Here is a 12,762-nt window from a genome sequence, read left to right on the forward strand (position 1 = left end):
CCTCAGTCCAACATCAGTCTCATCTGGAAACTGTCATGGCCTTGTTTTGTGCTTTATTTTTTAAATGCTTTCCCCTCTTGTTTCATGTTTAGCTTCACTTCCTGTCTGCGTTTCCCTCCTGTGCCTGGTTGCATCATTGTGTTCACCTGTTGCCCCTGTGTTTCTCCTCCCCCTTCCAGCTGTGTCTTGTCTTGTGATTAGCCATGTGTTAACAGCTTTTTGAATAAAGCTCGCCTTTTGTTTGGACCCCTACCTGCCTCACTTTGTTACTGCACTTGGGTCCTGTTTCCCCAACCCTGACAGAAACAAGTTAGTGACACAGACTTGAACTCTCTCTACCTGGTAACCTCAACTCTAAGGTGAGTCCTGATTGAAAGCAATATAGGGAGTATGTTTTGTAAAGGGAAATAAAGTGTCACATGTTTCGATATTGACCATGACGAGTACCAAATAGCCTGACACAACAAAACATTACACGATATAGTCTGTAAACTGGTGATGGTATTATATAATCTTAGACTTTAGGGTGATTGAATTTGAACTTCTGGCTTTATCACTTTTCACATTTAACAATATCAATAGTACCACAAGACTTGATGATATTGTCACTGGATAAGTCCTGACAACACCTCGATTTTCTGTGTTAATAAACACTGGCACATTACAAGGAAAAATAAGGGGTGACCTTAAATGCATTTCAGAGTAGCGCAACTTGTTTAAAAGTCCCGCGACATTGAGTGTAGCCCAGCTTTGTCTTTTTGATTAACAACAATAGTCCTGTCCTCTTCAACACTTATGCACTATGTTTATCACACAACGGGCCTTTAACTTCTCAGATCTGTTGCTGGGAAGAATGATAACGGGCAATTTTGTTAGAATTTGGCAGCAGAAGTGTGCATTATATGAATTAACAGCTACAGTAAACAGGTTTGTTGGATGGTTTCAGAGAGCCTCTTGCTTCTCAAATATGAAAATGTGCTGCTTTTCTTTTTAATAGTTTTTATTCATTTCCAAACTTGGTTTTGTAATTAGTACTTTCTTGTAAATTTGGAAAAAAGTTAACATTTTATTTTAATCATGCATGCTGTATACTTTTTGCCAAGTCATGTATGGTCTGCCGTTCATCCTTTACGTGTCAAAGCACCCAAGGACACCTCACAGGGCATAGGGTAATATAGGGAGACTCAAAACAGTGGACAGCCGGCGTAAAACAAGACCAACAGGAAATGGAAGTACAGTTTATAGGGAGAATGCCAGTTTGAATAGGTGGGTTTTGAGTTGGGTTTTGAATGTTGTTATGGAATCTGACTGTCGGGTAAGTAGTGGCAGGGAGTTCCACAGTCTGTGTGCCGAGCAGCTGAAAGCAGAGAACTTTGCTAGGTGTGTGGGAGCCGTGGCCGTTTGCTGCTACCAAAAGAAAACTGGCAAGGGCCAAGTCTGGGGAGACGGCTCCAAAAAATGCTGCTGTGACAGTGTTACACTACCTACATGAGGATGTGATGTTTACCGTCTCACTGTCAATTGGTTTTCAAAGGTCCTTCAATACTGGCTCAGAAAAAAATAAAACGATTGAATTTAAATCAACATGCTTGTCTTCTTCTGTTTATTGCTTTAACGCTATCACTTGCATCATGTAGTCGTTTAAAATGTCATCAATAGACATTTAATGATCTAAATCTACTATGCGTTTGTCATTCAAGTCTTCACAACTCTTCAAGTTGCTGTGTTAGTTTCCATAATGTGGAACCATTTCCTATTTGCAACAATTTGTTTTAAAGCTCTGCCTTTATGAATGCTTAACCCAGTTCAAGCTGAATAAACAAAATACAGCAGGTCTGAAATGGGTCCAACTATCACGAATGTTATCCGAACCAAAGCATGATGTAAAGCCAAGTCTTATCCTCCTTCTCATAATCTTTTTTTAGACCAGATGAAATCCTGAACAAACAGATGCACACAGGATGAATTACAAATTAAGCAGGAAAAAACCACAAAAGGCTTTCGGAAGTAAAACGTTAGCAAAGGGGCTTACATAAAGTCAGCCCTGTTTGTAGTCAAATCTTATTTCAACTATGGAATAATAAATAATGCCCAACACTGGTGGATAGTGTATCAGAGAATACTGATTCCACAACTGGAGGGATCAACTGAGCGCACTTCAGGCAGGGAGAGGAACACACCCTTCATTGTTAACGTTCACCTTTCCAACAGACTGTACATCTATTCAAATCTTTTTTCACCGAGGGCCAAACACAGAAAAACCTACGAAGGGATGGGCCACTCACTACAGGAGAGCTATATCGCCTCATAAGTTAAGTTGTACATTTGAAAAACCAATCAAATGTAGGTCAGTTATGCTTTAAGCCTATATAACAGCTCTTCCTAGGGTTTCATTTATTTTGCTTGTATTTCCTTAAAAGCTTCAGATTAAAATGAAGAGAAATATGAAGGGTATTTTTCAAGCTTGTTATGTAATAAATGATTTGGCTTTTTCTTATCAACTTAGATTTGTTAGAGCATTTTGTTTACTTTAATTGACTGAATTTATTGGAAATTGGGCTTATCAACACATGAATACTACTGTGTATTATATATTTAAGAAGTACACTATAAGACAAACCGTATTCCATTATACTTTCTGAACTTGCGAAGGGCCAATTAAAAATGGCTATAGTTTGGACACCCCTGATCTATGGTATCAATGTTACACATTTTCCAAGTCCCATTTACATTTCTAAGCTGGACTTTACATAAAGTGAAAGGATGGCGGTCAGAAACACTGATTGTTTTCTTTATATAATTACGCATTTGATTAAATCCTTACCAGGCAACCTTCAGTTGTATTTTAAATAAGATTAAGGTAACATTTTATGCAATGTGCTGGTTGAGTGTCAGAGCGTGGGGGTGGTGCTGGAGTCTGCTGCATCTGAAAGACTGCTTTTGATATGATATAGTAAACATCAGGAAATAAACCCTGTTTGACTGACAATACTCATTTCTCCACCACACTTTACACCTCAATATCACCCGCTTTCACTCTTTGTGTAAGGGTACTCCACCGGAGAAATGTCTTTGCAAAGGAAACCTAACATATACAGTGGGGCAAAAAAGTATTTAGTCAGCCACCAATTGTGCAAGTTCTCCCATTTAAAAAGATGAGAGGCCTGTAATTTTTATCATAGGTATACTTCAACTATGAGAGACAGAATGAGAAAAAAAAATCCAGGAAATCACATTGTAGGATTTTTAATGAATTAATTGGTAAATTCCTCGGTAAAATAAGTATTTGGTCACCTACAAACAAGCAAGATTTCTGGCTCTCACAGACCTGTAACTTCTTCTTCAAGAGGCTCCTCTGTCCTCCACTCGTTACCTGTATTAATGGCACCTTTTTGAACTCGTTATCAGTATAAAAGACACCTGTCCACAACTTCAAACAGTCATACTCCAAACTCCACTATGGCCAAGACCAAAGAGCTGTCAAAGGAGACCAGAGACAACATTGTAGACCTGCACCAGGCTGGGAAAACTGAATCTGCAATAGGTAAGCAGCTTGGTGTGAAGAAATCAACTGTGGGAGCAATTATTAGAAAATGGAAGACATACAAGACCACTGCTAATCTCCCTCCATCTGGGGCTCCACGCAAGATCTCACCCCGTGGGGTCAAAATGATCACAAGAACGGTGAGCAAAAATCCCAGAACCACACGGGGGGACCTAGTGAATGACCTGCAGAGAGCTGGGACCAAAGTAACAGAGGCTACCATCAGTAACACACTACGCCGCCAGGGACTTAATCCTGCAGTTCCAGACGTGTCCCCCTGCTTAAGCCAGTACATGTCCAGGCCCGTCTGAAGTTTGCTAGAGGGCATTTGGATGATCCAGAAGAGGATTGGGAGAATGTCATATGGTCAGATGAAACCAAAATAGAACTTTTTGGTAAAAACTCAACTCATCGTGTTTGGAGGAGAAAGAATGCAGAGTTGCTTCCAAAGAACACCATACCTACTGTGAAGCATGGGGGTGGAAACATCATGCTTTGGGGCTGTTTTTCTGCAAAGGGACCAGGACGACTGATCCGTGTAAAGGAAAGAATGAATGGGGCCATGTATCGTGAGATTTTGAGTGAAAACCTCCTTCCATCAGCAAGGGCACTGAAGATGAAGCGTGGCTGGGTCTTTCAGCATGACAATGATCCCAAACACACCGCCAGGGCAACGAAGGAGTGGCTTCGTAAGAAGCATTTCAAGGTCCTGGAGTGGCCTAGCCAGTCTCCAGATCTCAACCCCATAGAAAATCTTTGGAGGGAGTTGAAAGTCCGTGTTGCCCAGCGACAGCCCCAAAATATCATTGCTTTAGAGGAGATCTGCATGGAGGAATGGGCCAAAATACCAGCAACAGTGTGTGAAAACCTGGTGAAGACTTACAGAAAACGTTTGACCTCTGTCATTGCCAACAAAGGGTATATAACAAAGTATTGAGATGAACTTTTGTTATTGACCAAATACTTATTTTCCACAATCATTTGAAATAAATTCTTTAAAAATCCTACAATGTGATTTTCTGGATTTCTTTTCTCATTCTGTCTCTCATAGTTGAGGTATACCTATGATTAAAAATTACAGGCCTCTCTCATCTTTTTAAATGGGAGAATTTGCACAATTGGTGGCTGACTAAATACTTTTTTGCCCCACTGTAGATATAAATGCATATATCGCAGATTGCTGTCCATTTTGAATTTACTTCAGGAGTAACGAAAAGCTCCAAACTCAATAGGTACAGCCAGAACAGATCACTGGCATGAATGGTGCTTTATTGGAGAAAAATTGAAGGGGGGGCTTTCAAAAGAATCGTGTATGAATAAACTTACCCCTCAGTAACAGAAGGATCCTACCTCTGTTACGAAGAGCGAAGCAAGCAGGACTAAAATGCAGGGAAGACACAGGGTTACACTATAAAACACCTTTATTTCAAAGCCTAAACAAGCTGACCAGAACTCTCTTCTAGGATAAAACATCCAAAATCAACGGAGGATCCTACAACACGTGAAGGACAAACAGAACTTATCTTTTCAAAATAAATCCCAGACAAATCTGACACACGATGGTCTTCAGGTTCTTACTTTGTCTTCAGGGTGTTGGGGACGTTTTTAAAATGCAGATGACCAGAAAATACTTGTTGCCAATATAACAACTTGATATGTTTAATGTCCCAGATTGTTTAATGGTCAGACCTCTTGTGTCTGTCCTGTTCCAGTCCAATTTTCATTGTATGACTCATTTTTTACCCACAAACCTAACTCAATAAGGAGAACAAGCACAGACACACAATGCCTGACATCTGTCCAGACCTTAAATGTTCTCCACCTGTAACCAAAACACTTTGAACGTCAATGTACTGCAATGTCAACAAAAGCATAGCAAGACAAACATGTATCCAACCATGACCTAGCCAGTATGCAGTATTGCACAAAAGCACTGGTGAAACCGGTTTGTACATAATTAGTGTGCAAGGGTTTTTGCCTAGTGTGTCGGCCCTTATAAAAGTAGGCTTTCCCCTCAGCCCAACATCAGTCTCATCTGAGATTAAGTCAGTTGACGTGAACTCTCTCTACCTGGTAACCTGAACTCTAAGGTGAGCCCTGATGGAAAGCAATATAGAGTCGGAGGATGAAACCCTCTTTATTGGTCACATACATGCACACAGCAGAGCACACACAGGGAAATTAGTCCTCTGCATTTAACCCATCCTAGTACTAGGAGCAGTGGGCAGCTATCGTGCAGCGCCCGGGGAGCAATGGGGAGGGGGGATTGGAGGTGTTTGGTGCCTTGCTCAAGGGCACCACAGCAGGGAACTGGGACCTCTCCAAGTAGCAGTCCACTTTCCACATTTCAAGTTTTGTAAAAGGAAATAAATAAAGTGTTGCATGTTCACATATTGACCATGACGAGTACCGAATAGCCTGACACAACAGAACATTGCATGCGGTAGTCTGTAAACTGGTGATGGTATTATATAATCTTAGACTTGAGAATAATTTCATTTGAACTTCTGGCTTTTACTTTGTTCTTTTCTGTACTTAGGATGAATCCAATTTAACAATATCAATAGTATCACAAGACTTGAGGATATTGTCACTGCACAAATCCTGACAACACCTCGATTTTCTGTTCACCCTCTACACCTCCCAGAAGTATTAACTGTGGTGTTTCTTTTAATATTGCTCAATCCTCTTTTTGTTCAGATACAGCCATGTGTCGTGTGCAAGACATCATTAAAAACATGGTGGTGGAAAATCTCTTGTGCCTCCAGGCCTTACTAAAGCAGAACTTGGACTGACTTTAACAGGTTTTATTGTAGCTGCCAAGCTTATTCTGCGCAACTGGAAGAGTCCACATATGCCAGAGTTTACAGAATGGCTTAAACTCATGACAGAGACGGCTGCCTTTGAGACTATGATCGCCAGGGTAAGAAACGTAAAAGCAGAACTAACGGACTATGGCACATCTTCTTGGCCTATATTAGAGGTGTAACGTCTTAGGGAGGATGCAGGGTGCTAGGGGACAGGAAGTGTATCTGCATACGTATACAGTACATGTGTGTGCTATGTGGTCATTTTGTATTTACATGCTATGCGTTGCTGAATATGTGTGTGTGCGCATGTGTGTGTAGACATTTGTATGTGAGTATTGGGGTGCCGGGGGGGTTGTTTTCTGCTGCCTTTTAAGTTGGATGCCTTTTGTTTTAGTTATTGTATGTGTGTTCTACATTTATGTGTATTGTGAAAATATAATAAAAATCTTAATGACAAAAAAAACAAAACATGGTGGAGTTGTACGAGGAGTACTCTGACGCTGATGGCAATTAAGTTAAGCAAGGACGAGTTGATGACGATGATGGATAAAGAAACTGAATGCTCTGAGATGAAAGTAAGAACCTCAGCATGAAAAATCACTCACCATCCTGCTTCTTCTTTATTACTCAGGTGGGTTTCATGATTTTAACGGTAATGTTATTTTTCCATCCATCCATCCATCCATCTTCTCCCGCTTTTCCGTCAGGGTCGCGGAGGTAACAGCTCCAGCAGAGAGCCCCAAACTTTCCTTTCCCTGGCCACATCAACCAGCTCTGACTGGGGGATTCCAAGGCGCTCCCAGGCCAGCAAAGAGATATAATCCCTCCACCTGGTCCTAGGTCTACCCCTCGGTCTCTTCCCAGCTGGACGTGCCTGGAACACCTCCCTAGGTGTGTGGGTGTGTGACACACCCACACACACAATTAAATACTGGTTTGTTTAGTTTTTTGGCCGTTGGTACAAACAACAGTGAGAGACTATGCAGCAAACCTTGAAACCTGCTTGGGCAAAACTAAGCAGCCCCGCTCCAAACAGTAATGGTAGTGTATAACACTCCAAGCTTTCACCAGGTCTCACATTGTTTATACTCATACATCAAAAACGAATGCAGAGCGTTTTTCAAATGTATATTTTTACTTTTATTTGCAGCAGTAAGAGAAGTATGTCTGCAGATACTGCCACTGTGTGTCTGTACATTTCAACTGTCAAAAAGAAAACCATGAAGGCACACTCTGAGGCTTCATTTAGCACACTGGTTACTAATGCATGCTTAGAAAACATTTGAAACCTGTTTAATGGGAAGCTATAATGTGAGTGGGAACCATAACTGTCCGTACAAACGTCAGTGATAAACCATCAAGTGGATTTGTGGACATTTCAGAGATCTGATGTGAACTCATGTTATCGCATGGCAATCTGTCCAATAGTTGTGTTGTTAATTCAATCTTTCAGTTCAACTACTCACTGAAATGAGTCTGGCTAAAAAAACGGTTAAATCTGTATATTCTTCATGAAAGAAAGACACATCATTTCAAAAATAATGCTGAAATCCTGCAAATCAATTAAGAAACAAGGTAAGATAAAACTGCTTTTTGTAAGAAAGCTGTCTGCTTTTCAACACGGTAAATCTTTGGGACTTTGGCATGCTCTTCTAATCAATCGGGAAAGACTTCATGTTTGTTTAAAGCACGTTTATTGACACATACGGCAAGTGATAAAAAATGTCACAGTCTTTGGCGATTAGACCCTGATCCTGATATCCTATATCTCAAGGGGAAATGCAGCCGTGAGACCCCCCGGGGGCTAGACCTGGTGGTGATGTTAAAGATCTGGATTTGATGAGGAGATGGGAAGAAGAGGAGATGTGATGAGGTCTTTGGGTTAGCTCTCCTGGGCTCTGGATATGATGAATGGAGGTGGATGGTGTGGAGGGGGGCCCACAGTTGATTGCAGGAGAGAGGAGAACAATTTTAAAGCTTGACTGCTGAAAGAACCTGCGCTGAGCTTCATTTCTATGTGTGTCCTGTAACGACGGGGCCGTTGCTGGAGAGTACGCTGATCATGTCTTTATTGTGGGGATGTTTTAACGGGGTATAAATATATTTAGTGTTAATGGTGTGGTAAATATTTAATGTTGTAAGGGTAACCCTGGAATGGTACGAACCAGTGAATTAAGGTCGAAAACTTCTATAAAAGGCAGTCATTCCGTGTTGTTGAGAGGGGGTGTGGTGGAGGCAACCATGTCGTGATAAGCAAAAGTTAAAAAATATTTCCATTTTAAACGCCTTCTGGAGTCGGGCACCCAGTGTGTTGTTAAAAGATATTGGCGAGGAAAGGGTTAACTATCACAATAGTTTTAAAACCAGTTTAGAGTTATACACTGCTCACCTACTTAGCAAATATGTTCTGTAGAAGTGGGTGTGTTTGTGTAAGGAGGACAGAATCTAAAAAGTCTTTTTCTTACTGTCTGTATAGGTGTATATATCAGGCACCCACAGCACTAATAATCAGATTTTACTGCAAAAAAACTCAAACATATTTTCATGGACAGGTTTTTAATAGCTGAAACCTTTTTGATTTAGTGACGCAAAATAAACAATTGGAACAATCAATGAATATATCAACTCAAATAGACTAGTTTAAAAACATTATACAAAGAGAGGTTCCTTTTTTCCAAGTTAGTCGTTTTATATTTAGGGGTTTTTACATGAAGTAAAACATGTTATCCTGGTACGCACCATGCGAGACAAATGTGCTAGTTTCATAAATGAAGCAAATGATTCTAAAACTTAAATTCGATATTGGCCCAGAGGGAAACAACACTTATAAAGTGCGTCACATACAAAAAAAATAACCAACACAACAACAAAAAAGGAAAGTTCACTACAGTCAAGATATTGAGACGTAACTGAATAAAATCAATGAATACAAGCAGGAAACGTAAAGTCAAAAATGATAATAAAATAAATGTTATTAAATGAGATTTTTGAAATGTTTAAAAAGAGGACATTGTGGTAATAGCATACAACTGTGTCACTACTCAGACTATCATTATGATTATTATGTTAGGTAATAAAACACCCCTGTTGAATCAATTGTGAGCCATACTTAGGATATAGCCAACAAGTTGTTTAGAAACACAGTGGCCTGTTCAAATGCTGACAGTGGTTACATTGGTTTGCTTTGGATTATTAACCATGCTGGTCATTTTGTAATTTCATCTATTTTATTACTCACTGTTAAAAAGCGTTTGGAGAATATTTCTCTTACCCCTTTCCATTTTCTCCTCTGCTTAAGAACATTGTTAGTGTTTTGAAATGACTCACCTTTACTCGTTATAGTTTTTCAGCGCTCTCAAAGGCTGGTACTTTTATTATAAAACAGCATCATTTTCAGATTTGAGAGTTTTCGTATGGGTTTGTCACAAGGTAAATACCTGTGTACCAGGTAGCTTTATGAACACAGCCTCTGATATTGTGTAAGCCTTTGCGGGGAGAAGGAATTAAGATGAAAAAACCAAAACTAGGGCGTGGGTCTTGAAAGGGGGAGTGTCAAACTCTCTATATAAAGGAAAGTGTCTGTGTTCTCTTCATAAGTCCCACTCTTCTGTCCTCTCTACCTATTCAATCATGGCTTTTGGTAAGTGCAACATTTTTTTTCCATTTCGACATGAATGATTAACCGTTATGCATTCTAATTATCTGAAGGGTTGATATCTATAATGTAGCATTATGCTTCATTAGTGCTATGTATAGGATTTAAATATCAATCCATAGAAAGATTATAGCCATTTTTAGGTTGCATATCATAGAGACATTCATCAAATTTGTGGGAATTCTGTAAACTAGCTTCAGTCTTGCAAGGTTGTTTGAAAAGTCATGCAAAAGGGTATAGAAACTGAGATGAATTGTAGGAGAAACAACTACTAAAAGGAGTTTGGCCATCAGACTAGATGTGTTTGTATGCCTTGAATCGGTTTAGTTTTTAAATAATCAGAAATGTTCATAAGACAATGTGACAACATGATCGTTAGGCAGTAAGAATCCCGATCCTAACTGTTCATCCAATAATCCATTAATAAATTAAACATACACAGTACTACACAGTAAACTGTATTTTTTCGTTGTAGTATCAATTTTGTTGCAAGCAATGGGAAAATTGCAGTGCATCTTCGACAAATATGCTGGAGTCGATGGAGACAAGTCTACAATGACCAAGAAAGAACTCGCTGAGTTGTTGCGCAACGAGCTTGGAGAGGTAAGACAAAAAAGATGAAGCACTAACAGACATCTGTGTACGCTTCTTTGAAAAATGTTTATGTTTTAAAAATCGAATAACAACTTCTATGGACTTTATCTCTGTAGGTGGACCCAAAACAAGTTGAAAATATCCTTGCAGAGCTGGATAAGGACAATAGTGGCACTGTTAGTTTCGCAGAGTTCACCGTGATTGCAGTACAATTGTTCAAGGACATTTCCGATTGTCTTCAAGAATAAAAGTACATGTCATAATCATGTGTTCTGGGGAAACAGATAAATCATAGATGGGTTTGCTTAAAGAACCTCAAAGGTGTGTCTTTGAAGATAAATCATTGATTTTGAATATCAGATGTTAACTAACACAAATAAATGTTGTCACATTTTATAATTGTTTGTGTGTGTTATTAAACAAAAGAGATATTGTGAAAGCTGTATAATTAAGCCCTCTCTTTAAATTCCTTTAAAAATATTATTCAAAACATACTCTGAAAAGCCAAAGAAGTTAAATTGTAGTATAATTATTTTCTTACAAGCCTCCAAGGTGATCAGAGAATCTAATAATGTGGTTATCATTCATTAATTGAAGTAAATGGACACCACGTTTAACGTTGGCAACACTTTGTCAAAACATCCAATCTAATCCAATTTATTTCAACTTTAAAACCTCCAGCCTAAAGTGCAGTGTTACAGAGTAATACAAAATAACATAGTGCAGCTCACAAAACAACAACAAACAAAGGTAAGAACACCAAATAAACAAGAATCACAATAACAGCCATATAGTAAAAACAATATACCTTTCAAAAGCAATAAAAGCAACCATTGCAGAACGCTAAGGAGAGGGGGTTTTAAGAGGTGATTTAGGGCGTGTACGGGTAAAGCAGCTCAGAGAGGCAGGGTGGGGCCAGGCCTTTGGGGGTTTTAAAACTAAATAAAACAGTTTCAAAATGAATCCTAAAATGTATGGTTTACAGGGTGAATTGTTCCTTTTATGGCCACTAATGACCTCCCACCTCCTTCCCCTTTCTTTCTTTCTACCCTGCCGCTTCCATGAAGCATGCTGCACATGACAGCGACATTCAATTCCAGCAAGATAGCAAATAAGAAAACTGGAATGGATTGAAATAGATCAATCTAATTGCCCTTAAAGCGTATTGCACTTCAACCAAACTTGGACATAAAGCCACTCTGCAAGGTAAGGAAACAATGCAGCACCTGGGTTAGCTTTCCACATGCACTAAATATATTAAATCAATTGACCAATTAAACCTGTTTGCAATAGGCATCTGGGACCTCAGGGAAGTTACCCACATTACAGACTCTGACATATAAAATGGAGTATCTTCTCCAAACAATTGAAAAACCCAGATAGTTACACCATCACGTGACAAAAAAAACCAAAAACTAAAAAGCTGGTTGTGAAAAAAAGCGTGGCATTGATTGGCATTCATTTGAAAGATGACATGAAACAATTATTTGATCGGGAGAAAGGCAGTGGCGGCTGGTGAACATTTTTTTGGGGGGGGCGCAGTTGGGCGGCACGGTTTAAATAGCACTTTTTTAGAGGTTTAGCTTAAGACAGTTGGTTAGGTGGCTGCGGCCACATTCGTGCTTCTTACATTTTTGTGTGAAGTGCTTTAGATCCTTCATCCCGGTTGTAGTCCAAAGTGTTTCAGTCCCAGGACTTTGAAATAACAGACAAGGGAAACAAAAAAAGGCATTGCTCACTGTACAACCAGCTAACCAATTCCGCTTAGCATACAAGTTTGAGGAGAAAGTCCGAGTGTAGGTTCTCTCGCGATCAGTGGTAGTCTGTTGAATGTTTAAATCCGGACGCTCGGGTCCCAAGTCTTTCAATTTCTTCTTTTCGACATCTGATAGTCGATGAAACGGTGTTTTAAGTAGAGCTTGCACGGAGTTCTCAGCCATCGATGTCGCCATATTCACTCAATCTAAGTTTCAGCTAGCTACGGTGCTGCTCTTTACGCTTGTGGTTAGGGAATGATAACGATGCTGATTCGCCGAAATAGTCCAATCGCGTATCTAAGAATGTCACATTGAACTAAGAAACAATGGGCGCAAAGATTTGCACCCACAGATCTAAGTTTCATCCCCCAATGAAAAGCTATCCTTGCTAAAATGACTGAG

General features: G+C 39.6%; 1 long non-coding RNA gene across 1 annotated transcript; it reads left to right on the forward strand.

Moving 5' to 3' along the window:
- Positions 1–9,929: 9,929 nt before the first annotated feature.
- On the forward strand, positions 9,930–11,002 carry LOC134870493 (uncharacterized). The gene is made up of 3 exons (XR_010166573.1): positions 9,930–9,994; positions 10,485–10,612; positions 10,720–11,002. It is a non-coding gene; the product is annotated as an uncharacterized LOC134870493 (long non-coding RNA).
- The last annotated feature ends 1,760 nt before the right edge of the window (positions 11,003–12,762 follow it).

The sequence above is a fragment of the Eleginops maclovinus genome, chromosome 10 (assembly GCF_036324505.1).
Source record: "Eleginops maclovinus isolate JMC-PN-2008 ecotype Puerto Natales chromosome 10, JC_Emac_rtc_rv5, whole genome shotgun sequence".
Taxonomy (NCBI): domain Eukaryota; kingdom Metazoa; phylum Chordata; class Actinopteri; order Perciformes; family Eleginopidae; genus Eleginops; species Eleginops maclovinus.